We start from the raw sequence: 10438 nt of genomic DNA on the forward strand, positions 1-10438 counted from the left end.
CCCAAGTTTCCTCTGCACTTCGGAATACCTGCATGCAGGGCTGGATGCAGTCAATGTCATACCCAGTTAGAGGTTAAAGGCCTTGCTCTACAGCCCAACAGATTAGAGTTACATCTGACGTTTACAGGATTCGAACCAGCAACCTTCCAATTGCTGGCGCAGATCCCTAGCCTCAGAGCCACCACTTTTCCCCCATTAATTGTTCCACCGATTCCACTTAAATTTACTGTACTGTCTCAGACTAAACAGGACTAAAGTTGAGTCCATGAGAACTAAAACAGTGTGAAAAATTGGAGGAAAATGGAAAATCTTATCGAAATCTAGACAGTGTAGGTGGCACACAGGATGGACGGGCATCCCAGGAAGGAGTTGGGAAGAAACCTTACCTGGACAGGAGGCCCTGAGTGGACAGAAAGGCATCCCAGGCGAGAGAAGGACGTTGCACCCGGACAAGGCTTCCCTAATGAATGTATGGACGGACATCCTAGCCAGAAAAGAAGATGGTACCTTACCCAGGTAGGAAGCCCCAAACAAATGGACAGGTGTCTTGATCTGACATGTGCATAGCACCTTTCCTGGTCGGGATAAAAGAGGAGGACAGGGAAGGCCTGTCTCTGGAGGGAAGTGTTTATTCTCCCAAGTCACTAGATGGCAGTAGCTCTCGATATCAGCACCCATTTGGGAACCAGCAGGGAATGCTGGGAGTTGTAGCCTAGCAGCACAGCCCTGCCTGGGTCCATGGATGCCGCAAGGGGGCGATGCAGGGATAGGTACTCCCTATTATGTGGAACTTTCATGTAACCCGAAACTGCTTCCAAAAGGGGAACAGAAGTACTCCTGGATCGTCAAAAAAAAAAAATGACCGCACTCCCTTGTCCAGGCCAGTCGGAGCTGGGAGTAGAGGTGAGGTGTCTGAAGGAGAAATAACTTGTACTTAGTGCTTTTTTGTGAGATAACTATAAAATAGGCAGCCATTTATTTGAACCCAGGACTGTCATGGTGTGCTCATGTTGGGGTTTGGGGCTCTCTGGTGCCCCCAAGCTTTCACAACAGATATTATGAGCAAAGGGTAAACATTTCACATCGTATAAACCTCCTCTTCCTGCTCATTGCTTGGGCAAGCTTTGATGTTACCAGCATTCATTGATCGAGTTATTTAAAGACACATCATGTAAGCTTGTAGACAAAGTTATGTATTACAGATGATGGACACTTTCTGTAATTAAAGGGACCAAAGTGTAATAGTGCTGTTCTCCATGAGATGTATATAAGCAGGACCTGTTCTGGCCTGATTTAGGATGAACTATAAAAGACCCCTTGTAACATCTGCAAAATGTGATTAAAGTTCTCGTAGTGTTTGAGTTCTGATGCACCACTTTTTATTATCTCTCTATTATAATAAAAAAAAATCCTGGGACGAGATGAGACTTTTTAGCCTGGGACGAAACATGACTTTTTCAGAGAGATACTTTCATGTCCCACGAGATGAGACTTTGTGCCAAGAGATTTAACCACGCCCAGGGCCGGAAATAAAAGACAAAGAGTAGATAACAAATAGAACATAGTAAAGAATTCAAAAACGTTGGCGCGATACACATACAGAGCAGGTTAGATATAATGAAAGTACTAAAATTCGAAAGTCTCAAAAAAATGTTAGTAAAGATCACATTGTCGCAAACAAACGGAAATTATTACTCTGTGAAATAATGGAACAGCGAAAATAGATCAAATATATGGACATAGGTGATATGACATGAATATGTAGATATTGTTCGGATTTAAACTTTAAGTCGGAGACTTGTAGATCGTCTAATTCATGTTGCCATCAGGGAAAAGTAATGCTTCCTCCCAGTGAAGAGGCGTATCCGCGAGAATTAAAAGATTTGTTATTTGGTGAAAGTGAAATCCACATACGCGAGCGGCAGAGACGTGAAGCCCCCTAGTCTATATAAATAAAATCACAATACCCTCTGTCTGTCTTTTGAACTTTTCAGGTTCATTGGATACTATTTATCTGTTTTGCACAATAAGGACATCATTTCAACCCTAAGATTACATCTTGTCTGTTTATTTGTTCACCCCATTTTCATTTTGTTAAACCCATTTTCATGAAATTTTACATGCACGTTTCATCGAGGATGGGCACAAAATATATCACTCAAAAATGGCTCAGTTAAACTTTAGCAGATTTTGAATGCATATTGCTGCTACTACAACTTATAATCTACACTTTAATGTTTTTTAAAAGGTCCACTGAGAATTGAGGTTGTAAAAGCATGGGGTATGCAAAACCAAAACCGTGATATCACACCAGACATCGGTAATCAATTTGGCATATTGTTTGGGTTTGATCCTACTTACTGTGAAGGCTACATTCCATGCCATTGATTCCATAGAAACAACTATTGGGGGGGGGGGGGGGGGATTATTGGGAATCAATACAAAAATCGTGCATCACTGTCTACTTTCACAAAATTATGTATGTACATTACAGTGCACAACTTTAAAAATACAGGCTTCATCGAGTTTCACTGGGGAGTCGTAACGGGAGGCCCAACACCACAATACCCATGCATTACTACTAAACAGATGAGTGGATGTTTAGGCAGCTTTGCTTGTTTATTATAGTTAACCCAACTTAACATAGAGAGTTTATGCAATGTCAAAAGTTTCATCATGAAGAGGAACAACAAAAAAATTAGTTCGCTCAGCTGTGTCAATGATTCTGTTCAATAAGCTATTCAGTTTAGTAATGTGGGATTAAACATCAATTTGTGTGTAAAAAGCAGGAAGTACAAAGAAGAAGCATTCATGGTTCCAAGAGGTCGCGGCAATCATGTAATTCAATCATGCACAAAAATATAATAAAAAAAATTTCAACTAATGAGAGAAAACAAACTGATAGAAAGGAAAGGAGATGACGGATGGCAGGCTTACATTTCAGGCAGCGCTGACAATAGGGGTCAATACATAAAAAGCACATCAGTATATGCTTTCTAACTTGAATCCATTATGCACATATATTTGGGCAATGCCAAGTATATTACCTAGTTTTTAATAAAAGGTATGACAGCTTTCTCTCATGTTAACCAAGAGTAAAGTTTGTTTCTTGCACAATATTATCTGGTAAAAAAAAAAAAAAAAATCTTTGAAAGAAACCTTTGGCAGCTATGAGCACCTCCTCAACACCCATTGAATCATACATCATATAACCTTCATTAAACTGACCTGCAGATCACGCCCCAGTGAAGTTATCCAAATAGGCAGGCAGTGTAGTATACAGTATAGCAGTTAAGGCTTTGGACTTCCTGTGCCGAGGTTGTGGGTCCAAATCCTGCCACTAACACTGTGTGACCCTGAGCAAGTCACTTCACCTGCCTGTGCTCCAAGTGGAAAACCAAAAGAAATGTAAACCAATCGTGTGTCACATGTGGCAAGTCACCTTGGATAAAGGCGTCAGCCAAAGAATTATCTTGGTGTGCCCACTACCATCAACAGTATAGCTCTGTAACACACTACATGGAATAAAGTACAAACAATTTTATTTTGAAACACCAGTGTTCTTATGAAGGTTACATTCTGCATTTCCAGAATGTGGCAGAAAACCATTTACAAAAGCCTTTTTACTGGAACTTTATGACAATGTTGGTTAGGCTGACTTAAGAGCTTGTAATATATAACAAAAATGGAAAATCTTGTTTTTATAGAAATATCAAATATTTCTGCAATACAACAACTCTGTTCCAAGATCTGCATTTAAACAGAGGAAAAACTGGAGGTAAAAGATGGAAAGAATGAATGCTTTTATAATTAGTTGCAAGAGTAGGGACACATGAAGAAGCACATTTACTGATCAAAACAAAGTTCAATAAAAAGGTTATGAATATTCAGTGAAATACAAACTAAAAATACACTGCCTTAATAGTTTTTCTTACCTAGTTACATTAAAGGAGTTGTACACATGCAGAATTACTTGTTGTATATTATACTTGTCTGCTTATAGTTTCACCATTATGTATTGTTTTTGCGATTTTACTCCATAATCGTTTATTGCCCTGAATCTGATCATCAAGCTGTCTCGGTATATGATGTGTGTCTCGTGTGTATTTATGCAATGTGAAGAACTGTAAGTTCACTCGACATGAGAAACCAACCAAGCAGGTTTTCATTTGGTTTTCAAATTGAGAGCAAATTAGGCGACAAACATTTGGGAAGGGCTGGCCCGAATTAAACTGATGTTGCTCACAACTGCCCAGGCGTCCTCCCTTAAAATGTCAACTTTAAAGAAGTACGCAAACCGGAGGAACTGCCTGTTTACCCGTTACTAATCCTATTCAGCCCAAATGCAGTCTGCGGGGGAAGATGAAGCCTATCCGGACAGTTAATAAATAAAAAGGGTTAGCGACGCCATTAAAAGACATTAATCAATGTCAAAAAATGTAATTGCTTGTTTGCGTTTCTTTATTCCTGCCAAGCGACATTCTGCTACTCCAACTCCTTGTGCGCGAAGGGTCACCGATGTAAATCATAAACAAGACGAGCGACGCCATAACCCACGCAGATTTAGGCCATTAAAATGTGCACGAAAACGAGAAGCCCCGCGAGTCTCCCCCAGCACCTACCTCTGTTTTTCTGTGCTCCTTTAAGTTCTTCACTTCCTTGACCTCAAACCGCGCTGCTCTTTTTGTTTTGTTCTTTTTTTTTTTTTTTTTTTTAATTATTTTAACTTTCGCTTTCACTTTTAACCTGCGCCCCTGCTGCGATCACTGACTGGCTGATCGGACGATAGTCACATAAAATCAGTGAGCCAATAAAGCAGCCACCCACGGGGAATCACGCCGTGCGCTTAGCAGAATTCCTCCAGTGCCTGCTGGTAATCGCTCGCCACTCCTTAACACGAACTTCACCGATTTCAAGTGCTAATGGTCAACACTGGGGCAGGAACTTCCTCTTTAACAGTCTGCGCTCAAATGCAAAGTCCTAAGCAACCAGCTGATTAACATCTGCAGATCATGTCGTTGCGACTGTAGATCTGTATTCAGTACTTCGACTGGCCAAGGCAATGGCAGGCTGTTCTTCTACAGCATTTAGGCAAAGGTTGCTCACGTACCCAAGGAATGGCCGCATTTGCACCGCGCACGCCGCTCCCCAGTTTCACTTTTGTAGTGGCTATGTCTACAAACATCAAGGGCACTGCGCAATAACTACATCAGGATTAGTGCCAGGGGAAGATCCAGGTCTCCAAAGTAAGTATACTGATTTGAAATCCCAAAAATGCTAGAAATTGTCCTGCATAGTGCCATCGGTCATTGTTCAAACTGGTAAGCATTCATTGTTATTTGTTCTTTTCAGCCATGGTCAATGGCTGGATCCGTCCAGTAGGATTCAGGCAGGGCCAGCACCACCATTAAGGTGAATTAGGCATTCCCCTAGGGCGCATATCATAAGGGGGGAAAAACCCAGCCGCACGGGTTAGCTACCAAACAGTCAGTTGGCACACTAATAAGCTTGGCCTGGGGCACAAAGTAACCTAGCACGGGCACTGGATTCAGGTATTAACTATTTTGGCAGAGAGCCAGAACCTTTACCCGGCTGGGACGCCCATGTGCTGGAAGGACCGAGGAGAGAACTTGCATGGGGCATTACCAACCTGGAGCACCAGGTAGGGTTCTTGTTCAGAAAGCAGACTCCAAAATCGCCACTTGTTTATAAGATTAGACATCCATCCATCCATTTTCCAACCCACTGAATCCGAACACAGGGTCACGGGGGTCTGCTGGAGCCAATCCCAGCCAACACAGGGCACAAGGCAGGAACCAATCCCAGGCAGGGTGCCAACCCACCGCAGGACACACACAAACACACCAAGCACACACTAGGGACAATTTAGAATCACCAGTCCACCTAACCTGCATGTCTTTAGACTGTGGGAGGAAACCGGAGCACCCGGAGGAAACCCACGCAGACACGGGGAGAACATGCAAACTCCACGCAGGGAGGACCCGGGAAGCAAACCTGGGTCTCCTAACTGTGAGGCAGCAGTGCTACCACCGTGCCGCCCACTAAGATTAGACACCTACTCTAAATTTTTAAGACTAGGGACCCTGGTGTACCTGGCCTTACCCCCAACGAACCTTAAGTTCAGGATTTGTAGTAGAGGTAGGCCAGTCTAAAACAAACAACAAGAAGGAGATGGCGTCCACTTTCTGAACAAGACCCCTAGGTAGCACTTCCGCTTGGTTGCAGTGGCGTCTCGGGTTCCCACAGGGCTCAATGAGAGTTGGACTTCGGCGGAGCTCTGTTGGGTTCTGTGGGTATCACCAAGGGGTGCATCCGGACCATGCTACTTGGGCACCAGAAATACTCCTGGGTGCATGATAAAAGGAGCCCGTTACCACTGCTCCAAGAGCCAGAGTCGGGATTGAGAGAAGGAATGAAGGCAGACCAAGAAATTGAAAAGAAGAAAGAAGGAAATACATTGAAAAAATAGTTATTATTATTATTGCTGTTTCATTGTGCTTATTTGTGCTTGTGACTGTGGGAAACTCTTGCTTGAGGAATAAAATGCCTTTGCGTTGCTGGACTCATGCCTTGTGTCTGTTTGTGTCGGGTTAACTATATTAACTATTAGTCTATCCATAACATTTGGACAGTGCTTCAGTCTACCCTTGGGAATTGTGATCTTACTTAACTTTTTTTTATTGATTTTAGGTTACAGAGATAAAAAGAGTGTTAAACAAATTTGTGGTGTAATGAACAAGTAAGACACCAGGGAATTAAAGTAAACTGATGGATCTGCACCTTGCCCAGGAATTGTTCCTGCCTTGCACCCAATGGTTGCTAGAATAGGCCCCAGCCTCATGGCAACCCTTCCTCCAGATAAATAGGTTTGGAAATGGATGGATTAAAATTAAATTTAAATTAAATGAAAATAATAAATAATTTTAAAATTTATTAAAATTAAATGGATGGATTATGGATGCATCATTAAACTTAAAGGGCACAAATAAAACTTAAAATATAAATCTGTTTATAGCACTGCCTGAAGTATTTTATTTGATTTATAAGCATTACCTCTGTAGAGCAGAATTCATATAGATAAGCAACATAGCTGCCAAGTAATGGCAATGGCACGATATGCTGTATTTATCATAGAGACCATCGCATGAAAAACCAGTATGCAAGACATAGGAAAGGGAAGAGAAATTGAAAGCACGAGTAGTAGAAAATATGTATATATAAAATGCTAAAAATTGTCCATCTGTCATGCAAATACTTGGAAAACACTGGGCCTTCAGCCTTGCTCTTGGTCTCAATTGACAGCTTATGTCATGAAACACGTAACACAACTTATGATTTGGATGTGCAAGCTAACTTGGCGATGATATTCAGCTGCCAGTCCTTTTCACTGCATGCAGCAACACAGGCATGCAACTCACGGCAAGCAGTGATGCAAACTCATGACAGTGAGGCACACTGCACAAGCTGACTGAAAGTTATACAGAAACCGAAGAATTGGACATGCGGACTATGTACTTAATGTTGTCTGTGTGGCATGTGCCACTGACAGGAAAAGGTCAGCAAAGCACTCCACCATGACAGTTAGGCACATTGTGTTGGTCGACTGAAAGTTATTACATGACCAAAGATTTCAAGTGCAGCCTTCCTATATCATGTTAGTGGGATTCAGCCCATCAAGCACGCGGCTGCTGCAACATTGGATGGCAATGTAGAATGTTGCAACAGCCTTGACAGTTTTGTGAGAGGCCTAGGCAACCCCTTTCTTCAAGGGTTAGAGGTCCTATTGTTGGTAGTCATACCGTAAAACAAAAAAATACAACCAAACGTTACTCACATCATGACTGTAGCATCACCTGCCCCCATATCATGCGGGCAATGAATTAGTATACAAAAGAAGCTTAAATGGACTGGCATCCTGTTCAGAATGTGTCACTCTCCTGCACCTGATATAGTCAGGATAGCTTCCAAACGTATGTGACCCTTCGTTGGAATAATGAATGAACAACATAGCAATTGGACTTGTATTCCTAAACAATGGGTCAATTTGGCCAGACAAAACATGAGCAACAAATGGATTTACTTACAGCATTTGGGCAATGCCCACAGCTGTCCTCGGTGCTCTGCTATCTCAGGTTATACAAGGCAATTTGTTGAATCTACCCTTATCGTCTGGGAAATGGTTCATTCTGCATTCAGCATCCTCCAAGTGCTCCATTTCAGATGAACATGGGCTAAACCTGCCTCCTAATATCTTCAAAATGGTTCACTCCATCTAGAGTGCCACTCTGTCATCTGGGGAGAGTTTTAGTTTGTGTTGTTCCCAGTCTATACCCATCAAATTATAGGTCATTTCTGCACCAAATGCACTAACCTTTGGACCAAAGCTGTCCCATAACAAATAGACTGTAGCTAAATCTACCATCTGCACCCTCTCCCCCACTCATATATCAAGCACACAATTTAATAATGTCATGTGGCGTCCCCCACTGGCAATGTGACTTAGATAAGGTGGATGAGCGGATGTTCTTCTATGATCCACAGAGCTATGTCAGTGGGAGACATGTATTTGTGACCGTTTTAAATGGTCTATGAGGAGGGGCCAAAAATATTAAAAAGCAGTCCAAAATAACATTTCTAAGCATATGTTATGTAGTTAACATTTACCTATAACAGACACAAAATGGAGTCATTGAAGCTATGGTTTGGGAAAGGTGTTTGCCATTGAATGTTAGATAGCCAGCTGACCTACTCTTCTCAATTGAGTCACCATGTTGGCTCATCACATAACAGATGAAGAGTATAGATCAGTAATATCAAATAACGTACTGTATGAGTGAAAAGATTATGCCTTAGCAATTCATAGGATGCAGAACTTTCAGTCAAGGAGTGAGACAAAAAGATTGAAAATTACCCTCTTCTTATACACTATTCTTGGATTAATGTCTACATACAAAATTATCCTCTGTAAGCAGGCTTCTTGATGATGGATGGCTTGGGCCCAGTCTGGAGCTCTTCACAAGAGAGGCCCTATGTGGATACAAACCTGTTACGTACAGTTAAAGTGTTTACTTGTGAGCAAGAAGATTTCCTAAGTACGATTTAGAGCTTCAGTAAGGAAAATTTGTTTTAATGTGTTCACTTAGCAAATATCCAAACTATAGGATGCATCAGCAATAGGGCTTATGCTCCTAGAGAAATTACTTTCTTTTTTGTAGTTCTTCTGGGAGCTTTCAGGACTCATTTGGAGAGTCATACTCTCAACAAGTAAGGTTGTTAAAATGGTGCCTGGTGCTATGGCCAGAGTTCAATGATGAACCAACCAACCTACCAAGTAGACTAGTATAGTACAAGCAGCTTTTGTACCAGATAGTGCTGGCAACAAAGTTTCCAATTTTGCCAATAAATTTACATCCCATCCTAGGATTGAAAGTTTGGGAAGTGAATGAAGAAATAAAGTCTCAGTCCTGTGCAGGGTACATGAGATAGAGAGGAGCTGAGCAAACCAGAAGAACCTCACAGTCGAGGCTGAACTGGTAGGAATAAATTGAGTTTGCTTGAACATTTGGCGAGGATGTCTCTTGTGCAAGTTGTATTAGTGTCGGCCATCTGAGAGGAGACCCACAACACATTGAAGATGTAATATTTTTCAGTAGATCGTAGAGTGCCGTGCCAATTGAGAAATATAAGGAGATTTAAAAAAACATCTGTTCAGGAAGAGCGATGGTTGGGAGCATGCCTCACCCATCACACAACGAACCACCCGGATTGGGACGCGAGTGCACCACACTGGCACATGTGAGGTTTTTTACAGTAGATGGAGTGCCATGCGCCTAACTAAACCTGACCTTCTGCCCCCTTTTTCAGTCTTCCTCTCTGTCCAGATGCCCAGTATAATTTATGTGTATTATATATTACAAATGATGTAATCTGCTAGGCTTTTCTTTTAGTATTGAATTTAGCATTTTACTCTGGTTTATTGTCTTTTATTCTATTTAATTCTTTGTGTATCCTGTATCTATCTGTTTTAGTGTTTTATTCAGGAAGCATTTGTATCCAATGTTACATATATCTACTGTTTTTTTCTGAGACTCTGTGAAGCGCCTTGAGCATGGGAAATGCATAATATAAATAAAATATATTATTATTATGGTGAATGTTAGTAGGGCTAGTCCGATTTGAACAGTTCACTATGCTACCACTATGATAAGGAAAATTCAGTGATAAATATCAGACACATGACAGTCTGTGGAGTGAGCTCTAGTTCTTCAAACATTATCACTTTCCAAATATCTAGTCTTAGAAGTACACTTAGCATAATCAGTTTTAATTCCTGTTTTTAAGATAAAACAAACAGACCTAGCTACAATGAAGCACTTCCAGGTCCAATATGTCCCTATTCCCGTCTCCTACTCATACC

At 41.4% G+C, this 10438-nt stretch overlaps 1 protein-coding gene across 3 annotated transcripts in view; it reads right to left on the reverse strand.

The window, feature by feature from the left end:
• LOC114654659 (protein mono-ADP-ribosyltransferase TIPARP-like) overlaps positions 1-5138 on the reverse strand; it is a 43619-nt gene extending 38481 nt beyond the window's left edge. For 2 of the 3 annotated variants that reach the window (XM_051929485.1, XM_028805337.2), the window contains exon 1: positions 4623-5135. The gene's annotated coding sequence lies outside the window, so the exon portion shown is untranslated. Of the gene's footprint in view, positions 1-4622 lie in introns of all 3 variants that reach the window. The other variant, XM_051929487.1, reaches the window with a different exon arrangement.
• Positions 5139-10438: the final 5300 nt, after the last annotated feature.

The sequence above is a fragment of the Erpetoichthys calabaricus genome, chromosome 1 (genome assembly GCF_900747795.2).
Source record: "Erpetoichthys calabaricus chromosome 1, fErpCal1.3, whole genome shotgun sequence".
Lineage (NCBI taxonomy): Eukaryota > Metazoa > Chordata > Cladistia > Polypteriformes > Polypteridae > Erpetoichthys > Erpetoichthys calabaricus.